This window comes from Ochotona princeps, chromosome 6 (genome assembly GCF_030435755.1).
Source record: "Ochotona princeps isolate mOchPri1 chromosome 6, mOchPri1.hap1, whole genome shotgun sequence".
In the NCBI taxonomy this organism is placed as follows: Eukaryota; Metazoa; Chordata; class Mammalia; order Lagomorpha; family Ochotonidae; genus Ochotona; species Ochotona princeps.
In genome coordinates, this window is record NC_080837.1 from 85,843,915 (window position 1) to 85,859,745 (window position 15,831).

The following is a 15,831-nucleotide window of genomic DNA, read 5'->3' on the forward strand; positions in this document are numbered from 1 at the left end:
AAGCTTGTCTAGGAAAGAATTGGAGAGAAGGCCGTCAGAACCTGAAGGTAAACTGAGTCTCAGTTTCCTCAGTTTCCTCTTCTGGATGTCTGGCTTGTTGCCCTCCAGAAAGACTTGACTGAGAGTCTGTATCCACCACAGACACAGCACGATGCAGGGCTTCATCCCCCATCCCAAGCCTGCTCACACCAGTAAAAATTAAAGTTGAAGTGACCATTCCCACCACCCTGCGGTCAGAAACTGCTCTAGGGAAAAAGTGAAGGCGGAAGTGCTGAAGAACACCCTGCCCGTCCCATGAGCAAGCCAAGAGGCCAAGAGGTGTACGTATGCAGAGGCTCAACAATCTTATGAGCCTCACACTGCAAGCCCAGCCAGGAAAAAGCTGATGATTGTTTCTATTCTCCCTGAAAACAAAGTACTGTCTCAGATGAGAATAAAATTGATTTGCAAACAGTGTTTACTTCCTCTCCTTGTCATCACATGGACAGCCAATTAATGATATTAAAGATTCATTAATGGGGAATCTTGTACTGCAGCTGCCAGAGGGTATTCAGCATGGAGTTCTAGGCTTTCTTCCATGTTAGAGAGGTAAATACTCTTTGGTAATTAAAAGTTCAGCAGCAGAAGAATCAAGATGGCAGAATAGGGTAAGGACGTGTTTAAACAGATGGAGAAATATTAGCCAGTGTGAAGCAGAGAGGGCACATTCCAGGAAATAGGAGAGAAGATAACAATAGTAGAGGGACACCTGGAAACTGACAGACACAGGGAAGCAGCAGACACAATAGTGTGGTGTTGCAGTGACAGATACCCCAGTGGCATTCAGTAAGTGACAATCCAAATTGCACTGGCAGCCATAACTACACCAACAACCAGGTGGAAAGCAACTTTCAATGGGATTCAGAAGGTGAACCCAGACAAAGAACTGTCCACCCTGCAGGTCTGTTTGATTTGACCAGGAGCAGAGAATGAGCAGCAGATTCCAGATGGGCAGTGTGGGAACAGAGTGGATTTCACAACCCAATCTGCCCCCTAAAGCCATATTGGGTGCCATTTTGTTTTTGGAGGCAAGAGCTATGGACAGTACTGCACATGCACTGAGCTGGGAGTAAACTCATTTCTGGCTCAGCCAACTATAACAACATGACATCCTACAGGTTCCACTCAAAATAGGTCCAGGTAGCCCTCAGACCTAACGGCCAGCAGATCAAGAACCCTTTTTTTCCCACAATGTACAAATGGCACCTGTTATGCCACTATTAGAGTTCTTGATCTGCTGGCGATTAGGTGTGAGGGCTACCTGGACCTATCTTGGGTGGAACCTGAAGGATGTCTTGTTACAAGTTGGGCTAGCTGGCTGGGCATGTTCTCCTAATAGAATTTTGCAGACATACAATTAGATACCCAAACCACACAAGCATGCTGTCTCTATAGCATCAGGGTCCAAGAGTTCCATGAGCTACTACAGATTACATGGAATACCCAATGTTGATAGGGCAGGGAAATGTGTTTTCCTTACCCCCAGTGGGAAGTCACACAGAGCTTGAGGATGAAGGCGTGACTGAAGCATTAGTTCTGCCACAGGAAGGAGGTCAAACCTTGGAAACAGTTGATCCATCTACCACAGATGGCATCTATTGAGGCACATTGTAAAGCTTTCCTCTGTCAATGGGATGGAGGAGCCATTTGTTGGTCCTAAGGTAGGATGGGGTGTCCAGGTAGACCTCAAGAGTGCTGGCAGATCCCGTGGAATCATTCTGGGCTTCCTGCACCAGTCATGTGGAATGAGGGCTCTGGTGGCACATCTAGGAGGGCACTCATAAGAATCTTACCCTGAGAGGGCACATGGGAGTACATGAAGAACGTTAAAATAGGCAACCAACTGACTCAACAGCACAGCTAAATAATGGCTGTTTCTCGAAGATCCATCAAGTGACCATAGGATGCAGCTCCAATGCGCAACAGTTTTGAAAATGATTACAATACAAGCCAAGAGGGAACAAGCATGTGATCAGACTGTGGCCATCAGCATCCCTCGTGATCAGACCCCCATGGTCATTTCCCATCCCTGTAGATGTCCACAGCCTGAGTGCTGCTGGGTGGGCCCCTTGGAGACTCAACACATGCTGAACTGTGCCATTCATGTGTCCAACCCGAATGCCCTACCTGCTCTTACCCAGCAAGGAGTCTCCCAGGAAAACTTGATTTTAAATCATTGGAAAATGGAGGCTGGGTGTGGCTTCTCTCCTTGTCTCCCCCCTCTCCCAGATACAGAAAAGAAAAAGAGGAGATTGTGGAAATGGTGATCTCACCCACCTTCCTGTAGCCCTTGTCCTTATCACCCTAATCAGCTATGTAAAAATCATCAAAGATAAAAATACTTGCTAATAATAATTTTAAAAGTCATTGGAAAAATATATGTGATCACTAGGAAAAGAGTAGCTTCTATTGAAATTCTCTGGGTGTTATGACATTTAAGTTGAACTATGAGAACCCAACAGACAACAGAGGAAGAAATCAAGAAGGAGAGCTCTTTGAGGACTGCAAAGATACTTGCATGAAAATCCATGCAGTCAGCACTGGCGGGGTGCAGGGAGAGGAGTGACCATTGTGCTTGGTGAACAATGAATGCTCCTGATGTTAATAGAAATCTTTATGGATTTTCTTCCATCTAATTTTTTTCCTCTCAAAGAACGAATGAATACAGATATTTACAATAGAATTACTAACACATCGTGTAATCTTTTTAGCATGGACAATTTGCCCAGGAAGGTAAATATTTATGAAGTTGCAGTTCCTCCTAGATAAAAGATGAAATTTGCTCTAAGTAATATTCTATGCAAGAATTATAGAGGTGATTCAAGACATTCATTGGTGGCAATGCTTGATGACATTTGATGTAATTATCAACAAAGTTACTGAGCCAGCAGAAATTGTTGCCTATCAGTAAAAGCCTTGCACTGGAAATGACTCGGAACTGATAACTACAGTCCTGAACAGAAGAACGAGTAACGCTATCTAGTCAAGTCAACAGATAACAGTGTCTTTCTGGGATCGTTAAATGTTAAAGTGGTCACATTAAACTCTCCAGGCAAGTTCATCATGCTGGCTGCAAGTCAGTCATGCATAGATAAGCTGTCAGCTTTCCACACCCGTGTGTTTGCCTGATGCTGGGCAGTGCCCAGAGAGGCCGTTCTTCACACTGTAGGGGAGGAAGTAGAAAACTCTCGCAGCATTCTTACAAAGTAGAATGAGTGACTCCAGAAGTTAGTGGACCCCGTGGCTCTGTGCTGAAGGGAATCCGACTGCCTGTTCCACACAAGTGTTGAGTTTCAGCAAAGACGAAGGGTCTAGGCTATTAGTTAAAGCACAAATGAAAATAGCTCAGTTCACACAACTACACCTGCACCAGCATGATCAAAGTCACCCACGGTCCACTCATTCTCTAAGTGTTTGTTGATGCCCACAACTGAATGTCAGGCTGGGTGACTCCGACCTGGGCCACAGTCAGGTGACCCAGGGTACTGTGCCCTGGAAGTCTTTCCCCAGGAGGACAGCTGGATGTTCGTTTGTGGGTCCCAAGCAGGTTGTCCGGTTTCAGGTCCTTGTGCACTTAGTGCACATGGCAGTAGTGCATGGCCAGCAGGCCCTGGCCTCGCCCTCCCCCAGTCCTCCCTGCTGCACCATGTGGTGCCAAGGAGTGCTCCTGCCTATCAGATCCATCCCCAGGAACATGGATTCCACATGGGCCTCTCCCCTAGCAACAGCTGCAGCACGTCCCTGTGCCCCAGTCTCTCCATCATGCCACTTCCCACCTCCATGATCTCCAGGGAGGATCTTCAGTGCCACGTACCTGCCCATTGCAGGTGGCAGGTGAGCTTCACAGGCCAGACGATTCCTGTCCTGGCCAAGGGTGTTCCAGAAGTGGAACCCATCAAGAAGTCTTATCATGACCTCTACCTGCCTGCTCTCTCTAAACTAGCCTGGGGTGTTGCCCTGGGCCAGGTAAGCCTGCTGTCCCTCAGAGTCAATGCAAACCACACATGAGCCAGTTCACAAGGACTTTGGACAAGTCACTCATCAAGAAAACACCGGAAAGAATAAAGCCAAGGTGATGGTTCAGCCTGCACTAAGCGAAAACGCCCAACAGCGCAGGCAGCAGCCTCCCATACTCCTCCAAGACAGGCTTCCTCAGGCTTGGTCCTTGCTGGTGCCCAGAGGGAGCAGGCTGGAGATGCATCACAGGGTTTAAAGGCCCACTAGTGCTCATGGCAACACCCAGCCAGGCCTGCATCTGCTCCAAAGCTCATGGTTCATGGCTTTGCCTCTCTCCAGTGCAAAATGGAAAGCTGTCCCAGTGGAGACATGAAAGCTCCACTTGGGATGCACCAAAAGCAGCCAAGGCAACACAGAATTTCCCACAATGCACTCTCTGCTGGCTTTCTCCCTCTATGGTTGCTTTCTGCAAAGCACTGAACCCAAACTTCTCACCGCTTGTTTTACAAACACTCCTGCAGCAAACTGTCTGATGCCTGGGTTCCCCCAAGCACAACCACTGTCACAGATCAACCACAACGTGGGACAGGCCTGTGCACGTACTCGCAACCGTAGCAAACAGGTCCCAAATGCCCCAGTCCTGGGTGATCTGCCAGCAGCAGGGCAGAGAGACAGAGGAAACCAATTTCTCCCAGTAAACGGGCCCCACCATAAACCCCTGGATGCAGGGTCCTTGTACTTGTGTGGAGCCACTTCTGCTGCCACTGCCCCCACCACACCCCTACTGTGACCCCTGCAATCCGAGAGCTTCCTCAAGTTGCTTTCAGCTATCCCACACTAAGGAAAATGCTCAGATAAGGACTTCTCACTGAGAGAAAAAGCTTGGAACAAGGTGAGGGCCAGCTGATGCAGGCACTCATGAATTTTACCTCTCAAAGTGGAGAGAAGGAAGAAGAAGAAGAAAAAGGAGGAAACAAGGAATGGGGAGGAGGAGGAAGCAGGGAAGAAGAGGAGGAAGAAGAGGAGGAAATGAGGGAGAAGAAAAGGGAGGAGGAAGGAAGAGGTCTCCCCACCCTTTAAAGAACAGTTAGTGTCTCTGATAATGGTTCCTGGAAAGAATGCAGCTGGTGTGAGTCTCCTACAGAAGAAGGAGGCAGACAGCAGTCCTAGCTGACATCCACTTCCCAAACCAGATGTGTTCTGCAGTGAGGTCTGTTCCAGCTCACCCTTCCCAGCAGTGAGTTGGAATGCCTGGGACACAACGCTACTCCTGGGAAGTGGTTCCACCCACACAGCGCTCTCCCCCACCCCCACCCCCCCGCTCAGCCACTGAATAAAATTCATTTTACAAAAATTTTCCATTGAATTAAGCGCAAAGATGCCTCCCTGTAATGTCCGTCCTCATTTGGAGTTTTGCCCTTTGGGGGACACACGTTACAAGCTTAATTCCTCTTTACTTGACAGTTTTTCCAGGATGGACAAACCACAAGCATGCTACCCACCCAAAGCCTGGTCGTGTCAGAACAAAGTCTTATTGCCTACAATTACAGTTCGTTTCCCAGCCATCATCTTTTTTCCCCAAAGGCCAGTTAGATGATAAAACTTAACTTTCACTTTTTGCACTATTAAATCTAATACATGCTCAGTGTGAAACAGCTTCCATATCTCAAAATAAGAGGACGTTTAAAGCCAATTAATTTCATTACTCAGAAAATGAATATTGCTAATACATTGCTGCACAACACTTCCTGGGTACATGTTCATGTATTTTGTGTCTGTCGCACATTCCTGCCACAATGTTCTATACTTATTTGTCTGTACTTACAAATCTATCCACACTTAGAAAGCTAGCCACCCTGCTGCAGGCCTTGAATTCTGCTTCATGCTTAGTGAACATTTCTCCTTAGCAAAACAGCACGTTGAATAGATTTCTGGTTCCACCAAAAGAGGTTGACCTAAGCTTGCTTTTCCTTAGTCTAGTGTCTCTAAATATCCCGAAGGCTGCTCAGCAGGCCACATATGGTCTCTGGATGGGTGGAGGGAAGAAGACAAGCCAGCCAGGGTTCTCAGAACTCAAAGGACAGAACCTGCTGCCATCCCAGCCTGTCTCCAACTGCAACCATGGCTCTGCAGGGACTTGTAACCCAGAACCTCCAAAAGGCACAGACAAAAACAAAACCCAGAACCTGCTCTCCATACCCAAAGGTTGGGAGGCTGGGGCAGGCCTGGCTCTGCTCTGCAAGCAGAGGGGACCTGAGCCACCTGCACACAGCAGCAGGCTCCAAACCAAACCTATTCTTGCTTTTCCACCATGGCCTCTGCAAACAACAGCAGTGTAGTCTGAGAGCACTCTGCTCTTGACCACGTGACAGGAGATGCAGGGTCCCCTCCCCCCATGGCAGGTGCACCTGTGGTACCAGGCATCCCAGGAAGTGCCTTCAGAGCTGTGGATTTCACCAGGGAGGAGTGAGCAGGAGCCCCAGCTGCCAGGAAGCCAAGCAGACCAGAATAGCAGGACTGGGCTCTCATTGGAGTTAAAGTCCCAAACGTAGGCTGGCTACTAAAATCCTTCCTAGTAGTAACCAGGAGGTTGACATTGTAGTAAAACTTACTCCTGCCAGGAACCAGGAATGGAAGAGAAGTCAAGGTATCATTGGATGAAGGAAGCAAAGAGTTACAGCTAGAAAACCTATCCTTAAAGAATGATCACCAGACAGACTCCAGCAGGAGGGTGACAGTACACAAGATGATTTGCTGGAGCAATCACTAAAAAACTGATGCCAAGTAGTGTGTCCAAAGACGTCATGCACAAGCAGCTCTGTGCCCTGAAGCTCTGTGAGGGCAAGACAAACAGAAAAAAAACAGAGGGAATCAATAGAGAACAAATGACAAAAAGACAGTCTCAAGCCCCAACGCATCTGTAACTGCAGTCAATGGGATGATGCTATGACTGATTCCTTAAGAAAGCAAATTGACCCAATTATCTGCAGCCTACAAGAGACACATCTAACCTGGAAAGATGCTAAGAAAATGAAAGCGAAGGGATGGAAAAAGATATTTCAAGCCAATAGATGAGAAAAAAAAAAAAAGGCTGGTGTAACTCTCCTAATTTCAGAAGATACAGACTTCAACATGACAAACATCAAAAAGGACATGATGGAAGGACATTTTATATTGGTGAAAGGAGTGATCCATCAGGAAGTGATTACCATCATAGACAGATCAACGAGACAAAAAAATCAACAGAGAAACAGCAGAGCTCACACAAACAACAGAACTGTTAGTTATTTTAAAAGTTGTTAGAGTTCTAGTTCATACGATATTACGATATTATTATATTATTACGCGCAGCTAATTCCCACAACCTGGTTCTTTACCGTGAGCTGAAACACACCAGACGCAAGGAGGTATATCTTAGGAGGTTTATTCCAGCGGGGCAGGAACGGGTAGAGGTGGTGAAAGTCCGGAGGAGAAAAAGGGAAGGGGAGAGAGAGAGAGAAGAGCGGGGTAAGAGAGGGAGGGATAAGAGCCGGGATAAGAGAGCGAGCCGCACCTGGGGGAGCCTTTTGTCGGCCAGGTATAGGGGGTGGGGATTGGGGAGGGATTGAGGGCAGGCCCCCAGGGGATTGGCGCCTGCAGGTGAATGCCTGGGGATGATTGGCAAGTGGGCGGGGTTGGGGAAGGGGCTGGAAGATTGGGAGGTGGGATTCAGGTGGAAAGCCAGGTTACATCCGATTGGTGGATAGCTAGGCCGGCGCGAACTGTGAGCTGTGAGGAAGAAGGAATGGCGCCGGGTCCAGGGAAGGGTATTGGAATAACTCCTTACAAGAACAACTGGACTTAGTAGACATTTATAAAACATTTCACCCTAAAGTCTCAGATTATACATATTTATAACTAACTAACTAACTTCAAAAAAATTGGAATTATACCATGCACCTTCTCAGACCACCAAGGAATAAAACTGGAAATCAACAATTCAAAATGCCCCAGGAAATACAGAAACTCTTGGAGGTTGAACAATATGCTATTAAATGAACAGTGGGTCAAAGAAGAAATTAAAGACGAAATCAAAAAATTTATGGAAGCCAATGAAAACACTAAAACAACATTCCAAAACTTGTGGGACACCGCCAAAGCAGTGCTACGTGGTAAGCTCATTGCAATTGGTGCTCATGTCAAGGCCCAAGAAAGGCGCCAAATACAGGGATTAACCACACACCTGCAGGAATTGGCAAAACAGCAGCAACATGACCCCACAAACAACAGGAAACAAGAAATCATCAAAACAAGGGAGGAGATAAACCAAATAGAAATTTAAAAAGCTATACACAAATTCGATGAATCAAAAAGCTAGTTCTTTGAGAAGATAAACAAAACAGACACCCCACTGGCCTGGCTGACAAAGAAAAACAAGACGAAGTGAGAATTAATAGCGTCGAGGATGAAAAAGGCAACATAACAACAGACACTGCAACCATTAAGAAAATAATTAAAAATTATTACAAACAACAGACTCAAATCAGCATTAGACAATAGTAAAGCTACAAAGACATACAGGGGGAATCAAGAGCAATCCTGACAACCTCTTAACAGGAGGTCATATGCACAGAGCAGGGGGGGACCCCAGAGTGGAGCAGGGGGACAGGAGGAGGCTTGTATCCCAACCCTGGAGACTCTCGGATCCCCACCAAGGACAATCAGTACGGGCACCAAGGACTACATCCCAACAGCCAAGGAGACCACAGGGAATTGAAGTGCCTTCGGAGGCCAAGAACTCTGAGGTCATCCACTCCCGTTTGGATCTCCCACATTGGATGGAAGAAGCCCAAGTCCTACCCCACAGGAGCTAATGTCATCGGAACAACAGCCAGGAGCCCTGAGCGGTCCGCAGAAACAGAAGAAGAGTACACTTCCTTCGGGAATCGAGAGAGGAGCTTTCTCTGGTCCTTACTTAGTTCCAACTTTGGATCCCCACCCTTTCCTGCAATGACCATCAGGGTCGCTCCAGAGCAGCCTCCCTCCCCACAACAAATTAGATTAGATAGTCAGAGAACAACAAGAAAAGCTAAGTCCCAAACAGGAAGCAGTTAGCCTGGACTCACATATACCCTACTAGGTAGGGCACGAACAGAAGTTATTCCTCACTAGTAAATGTATTGATTTCTCTGCACACCACTCCTAAAACTGTTCTGCTCCTCAACTGTTGACATATGCCTTGTTAGAGTTATAAGCCAACATGGACTATCCCAAAATCCACCAAGTTCAGTAATAATTATGCTTCAACACTATAAACTACTAAATACAAAAATGAAAATAGACATGAGACAACTGAATAGTACCCTATAGCCATTTTAAAGTGTGTAGCAGCCAGTTGTGTATAAACTGAAATTGAAATGTCAATGAAGTAATCACAGGATGTGGTTAAGAACTTGCATTTTTTTTTTTTTTTTATTTTCATTACAGAGTCAGATATACTGAGAGGAGGAGAGATAGAGAGGAAGTGGAGCTGCTGGGATTAGAACCAGCGGCCATATGGGATCAAGGCGAGGACCTTAGCCACCAGGCCACACTGCCGAGCCCAAGAACTTGCATTTTCTAACTTATTGGTCACTCAATACCATGTTATTTAACTCCATAAGGTTGTAAACAGTTGTTGATATTATGTTGTGACTTTTAATTGGTTGGGATGATATTCTGCCAGCTCTGCCTTCAGACCAGAGATGGTCTCCCCAAGAAACTGTTGAATTTATCTGAACAATAAGATACTGGACACTATGCAAAGTACATGCTTGCAATGAAAGAATTATGACTGGATTTTAACTGTAATACTGCAACTAGGTGGAGAAATCCACCATGGGGGGAGGGTACGGGGAGGGGTTGGGGGAATCCCAGAGCCTATAAAACTGTGTTATAAAATCAAACGTAATAAAATAAAAAGAAAGCAAATGGATTGGGAAAGCAATGGATGGATCAACCCCATGAGGACCCTGCGTGAAATCCAGTCCACCCAGAAAGGCCAGCAATGAGCCGCCACAAGGTGGCCCATGTCCTGAAATCCCATAGGTTGGCATGAAGTTATTAATAACTCTATTTTGATGGTATAAAATTACTTAGCACTGACTGACTATATGAGTAACTTTAAAGTGCTTTATATACCTACCCAAACAGGACCATTAGTAATCAATGTTCATTAACATTTTTACTTTTTACGATTCCTTTCCTGAGTCTCACATCGAAACTAAACACCAGGAAATTTGAAGAAAGTGAGGCTGAGAAAGACTTGCCTGAGGCCAGGCTGCCAGCAGTTGGACGGGAGGCGCTCAGCCCAGTCTTCTCAGAATCACTGTCAGCTTTCCTCATGATGCTCCCGGGACACGAGACAACTGGAGATAAAGGGTATGGATGGTTACAAATATCAGCCTCGTGAGTCTGAGTGAGTCCCCAAGAGAGAACACGCTCTCCCAATGTGGCAGAGGAATTTCACTCTAAGTCCAACAGAAAAGCTGTCAATAAACAAGGTGTTTTGAAAACATAATACATATTTGTTGGGCACCAACTAGGTGCAATGAGCTTAGCAGGAGACAGCATGGTGCGATCTGCTTCTTCGCTTCCCACCATGAGGATGAGGTGAGCCGAGGTGACCCTCCCCTGGACCAGGGGTCGGGTGGCAAAGTGAGCATCCGGAGCCTGGAAATCCACATCTGTTCCAGGGCTGTGGGAGCTGTAGGGGCAGGAAAGGGCTGGAGCAGCTGAGAAACACGCACTGGCCTGGATGCTGGGGAAGGGCAGGGCGCATCCGCAGCAGCTGGGGACAGTGTGCCTCTGAACAGCAGTGGCCTCTGCTGCCCCACTACACCCTAGGTGTTGGGATGGGGCAGGGGTGGGTGGGTGCTGGAGTCACTGCAGGTCTCAGGCTTGGCTGGGGAGAAAAGCCAAGGCAGACCAGTGGGGAGTGAGGACTACAGACACTATAGTCTGCAGGTGGCCAAGCAGCTTTCAGGAGGCAACATGCAAACAGTGAGACCCACAGCTGGCCTCTAACCTCCAGACAGGAGGATAGAACTTGGGACAAAACAGGGAAGTAGACTCCAGGACAGGTACGCCACACACCAGCATTAACTCCAAGACAGCCAGTCAGACGGAGAAGGCAGGAAGAGCACAGGAGAGGCCAGGGAAGAGTAACGGCAGTGAGGGCTTGAAGGGCAGGCATGGGAGACCCAGTGCCCAGTTCCCTGCCTGTCCTCACTGCTCTAGTGTGGACAGTGCTGGCCTCACAGCCGACAGATGAGGAGTGAGGCCAAGCCTTCAGCAGCACTTGCTGTGTGTTCTTGGGTGAGTCACTGAACTTCCAGGATACTCAGTCACCTCAGCTGTGGGTGGGGACGTGCTAAGACACCATTCTGGGAACCAGCAAGATCACAAGAGACCTAGAAGAAAACTGGGGTGCTCGGCAGGCTCTCGGTGTCGCCTCTCACTCATGTCACCCCTGCTTCAGAGCTGGCACACCGCCTGTGGCCTCACGGCCACTCTGGTCTCCTCTCAGATCCCACTGAAGACAGAGACTCTGCTCTAAGTGCCACTAAAAGAGTATTCTTAAACACAGCACATGCCCTGGATTCACTGTTTTGAATAATGAGCTCTGTGTTTAAGACCTCGAGCCTCACCTTTCTAAAGTAGCGTCTGGAATGCCGCTTGCAGGGTGCCTGGGCCTGCAGAATGCACACGGAGTGAACCGTTCCAGCCCAAGGGTCCTGCTTGAGCCGTGATGTCTTCGTCCCTTTTTTTACATCTTTGCTGCTGAGGTTGGCTGCGTGGAGGGGTCAGGGTGCTCCTCCCAGTCCTGAGCCAGCCACCAACTCTGCCAAGAAGCACGGCGCGTATAGCTGTACATGGTTAGGATCAGGTGGTCGTCTCTCTTTTCACCCCTTTTTTTCCATCTGTCTAGCCCCTGGCTTGTCATCTATCATACCAGAAAATGGATTCCAGATTGAAGTCATTTTCTCTTGCCTCTCCTCATGACAGGCTGAAACTGACAAACTAGCTTGCATGGCCTGCCACCCCCACCTCTATCCCATTGTATATTATGACCACTGAATTCCTCTGGGACACATCAACTGTAATCATACATAGGGTTTTAAAAAAATAGGCAGAGAGAACTTGAGACAAGGGGGCCGTGGGGGCACACACGCAGTAAACCTGTTGGAGAACACGGCCTGGCCCCGCTCAGCCAAGTGGAAGGGGATTGATGAAGGGATTCCAACTAGCCAGACGTCTTCTGGAATCCATAAAAATTCAAAGTGATATTGAATGAGCAGAGCAATCCACAAGTCACAGCAGAAGACAGATATGCAAGAGCAGTGTGTGTGTGTGTGTGTGTGGCTGCTTGCAGCACCACTGTGCCCTGCAGTTTTGTTCAGAGGAAGGAAGTGAGAGATGGAGCCCTTGGAAGGAGAGAAGGACCGCGTGCTGGTGTCTTCTCCACTGGCAAGCAGAGGTTCAACACCACTGTCCGAAGCAAGGCCTAGCAGAATATTTTTTTAAATAATTCATTAGTATATAGCACTCAGGCATTTTTATTATGCAACATGGTTTAAATTATCTGCTCGTTATTTAAATTACTATCCAGTCACTAGTCTTCTAGATTTGGAAAATTATTAACAGAAGTGTCCTCAAACTGTGTTTGAATATCCCCATTCTGTTTCTCTAGGAGAATCCCGTCTACATGGGATCTGGTGGTATAGGCAAAAGCTTAACTAGGGCTCAAATTGTACACACAACTGTGGTCACTCATCAAAGGCACAGTTCCACAGACACTTCCATTTTAACACCAAACAGAAGCAACCTGCCTGGCCGCTGTGTGCTGCACGCTCCAAATTCCGGATGAAAAATATTTAAATGACCTGTTGATGACAAAGTTGGCTTCTGGTCTCAATCATATCATGTTCAGATCTTTGAAAATCCCTGAAAGGCCCATTGCAGTAGCCTAGTGGCTAAAGTCCTTGCCTTGAATGCACCGAGAGCCCTCTGGACACCAGTTTTAGTCCTGACATCCCTGCTTCCCACCCAGCTCCCTGCTTGTGGCATGGGAAAGAAGTCGAGGATGGCCCAAAGCCTTGGGACCCTGTACGCATGTGGAAGACCCAGAGGAGGCTCCTGGCTCCTGGCTTTGGATCGGTTCAGCTCCAGCCATTGTGGCCACTTGGGGAGTGAATCAGCAGATGGAAGTTCTTCCTCTCTGCAGAGTGGGAAAACAGAACGAAGTTGGTGTCTTCACTGATGTTGTTTTGGCCCTATCAGCCAACACATGGTTCTTCATGATTGCAGCTGCTTTGGTCATGAGTGTATCACGTTTCATTTGCAGATATGCCAACAGACAGTCAGCTGTCCTATCTGTCCTCTCTAAACTGTGGCCAGTTGCCCATTTCCTGCCCTCTGCGTTATTCCAGCCTGAGTGTGGCTGACCTCACATTTGATTGGCAGTGGCTCTTAGAAGCCCGTCAACAATCCTTGCTGAGGCTGGCATTGAGGCATGGTGGATTTTCCACTGCTTTCACATCCTGTCGTCCCATTCTGCAGTGTGAGTTAAGTACTGGTTTTCCTTCTTCCCAAATAGTTTCCTGCTAATGAACATAGGAAAGCAGCCTACGAATTTACATGTCATCCTTGCACAGGGGCCATGCTAATTTTCTCTGTATCATTCCAACTTTGGCACAAGTGCCGCAAAAGTGAGCACTCTCTCTCAAACTTTCAAACGTACAAATTTTTAGAAAGCGTGGCCAAGAACAAGAAGTGTTCCACAAACAGACCCAATGCACTAGTTGATTTGAATAATGATGCATTTCTTACTCCCTAGGGTCTACCACTGTTGCATGATTTAAAAGTTATGTCATTACACCCTTTACTCTGGTATTCATTACTGAATCTAAGAAGGGTTTAAGAGATTTAGCCCAGGATAGAAGGCTCTGCTTGCACTGGGTCTTGCCATGCCGGGTACCATATCTCTTGCTGTTGTCTCGTGCACACCCTAAGCCACCGCCTTTAGAGTTCAATTTGCTGCTCTTTCCAGAATCCTCTTCTCATCGCTGAGTCCGGAATTGCTTTCCTTTCTCTTCATCACCTGAGATCCTGTATCCAGTCTTCAAGACTCCGCTCTAGAGAGCATGCCCTGCTTCTCACAGGGGTCAAAATAAGGACCCCACAATAGACACTGTCTTCTTTCTTAATCCTATTTACACTTGCTAGTCATATATTGCTACTTCCTTTTATATGCATATACATACACATTATTAGGCTGGCAGAACCCAAAGACCAGGACATTTGGCATGCATTTTGCTATTGTTGAACTTTGTCCTGATGCAGTTATACGGAGTAAATATTCAATGCACATTTACTAAGTGACTGTACTGATAGGAAGGAGGATGGGTGGGATACATGGGTGAATGGAGAGGTGGGAAGGAGGGTGGGAAAGGATGAAGGGATGAATGGGGTACATGGATAGGTGGAGAGATGGGTGGAAAAGAGGGAGGGGATGGGATGGAGAGAGGGAGAGATGAGGGGATGGATGGGATGGAAGAGGGAGGGGTGGAGGGATGGGATGGATAGAGGCAAGTGCAGAGACAAGGATGGATAGATGGATAGATGGATGTAGTAGTGAGCTGTCATGTTAGCTACTCTAGCTAAAAGACAAAGTTTAAGATAAATTTTTTTTAAAGATTTATTTTATTTTTATTACAAAGTCAGGTATACTGAGAGGAGGAGTGATAGAGAGGAAGTGGAGCTGCCGGGATTAGAACCAGCAGCCATATGGGATCAAGGCAAGGAACTTAGCCACTAGGCCACACTGCCGAGCCCAAGATAAATTTTTATAAAAGCTAGATAAGGGCCTGGCACGATAGCCTAGAAGCTAAAGTCCTCACCTTGAACCCATATGGGTGCCAGTTCTAATCCTAGCAGCCCTGTTTCCCACCCTGCTTGTGCCCTGGGAAAGCAGTAAAGGTTGGCCCAAAGCCTTGGGACCCTGCACTGGCATGGGAGATCTGGAAGAAGCTCCTGGCTCCTGGCTCCTGGCTTCGGACCAGCTCAGCTCTGACCATTGTGGCTGCTTAGGGAGTGACCCATCGGACGGAAGATCTTCCTCTCTGTCTCTCCGCCTCTCTGTATATCTGCCTTTCCAATAAAAATAAATATAAGTCTTTTTAAAAAACATAAAATGAACAAATCAGCCTCCTCTGTAAGAGAGGCTTAGGTGGCTCTGGTGTCGCAGCAGAAACAACCACCGCTGCCGCCTTAGTCTTGGGAGCATCAGTGCTTGTTTGTGTGATGCTTTTGTTACACCTGCTCCTTTGTGCTTCTGTGACCTGCACACACAACAGCCATCGTTACTGAGCAGTTTCCTTGAAACAAGTGCCAAGCGCATGCCCACTCACTCTTTCCCTCTGCTGGAAACATTTACTCCAGGGAGACACAGCAACTGCTGTCCTCGGTGTGCCAAACACGTGACACTTCAGAAGGAATCCAATACTCCCTCGGTGCCCAGAGAATGGCTTGAGTTGGTATTTTAACATGACCAAACCTGTGAGAGAAATCAGAGAATGCTTTTTATGAAACAAGAACCTGACTTTAACTTTGAGAAGTATGATTTGAAGAAGGCGGTTGTAGTCATTTCCAATCTTCCTTTCTTAACACTTTGTTTTTTCAAGTTAGTGTGAAATTCAAAGAGAACAAATTCAACACAGTTCATAAGAACAATCCTAATAAAAACTGGAATTCCCTTTTTTATTTCTTTGTCAATTATTGAGATAACATGCTATATTAACATTATGGTCAGAGTCT

At 47.0% G+C, this 15,831-nt stretch overlaps 1 non-coding gene across 1 annotated transcript; it reads right to left on the reverse strand.

Moving 5' to 3' along the window:
• Nucleotides 1-13,625: 13,625 nt before the first annotated feature.
• Nucleotides 13,626-13,732, reverse strand: LOC118759293 (U6 spliceosomal RNA). The gene has a single exon (XR_004996097.2). It is a non-coding gene; the product is annotated as a U6 spliceosomal RNA (small nuclear RNA).
• Nucleotides 13,733-15,831: the final 2,099 nt, after the last annotated feature.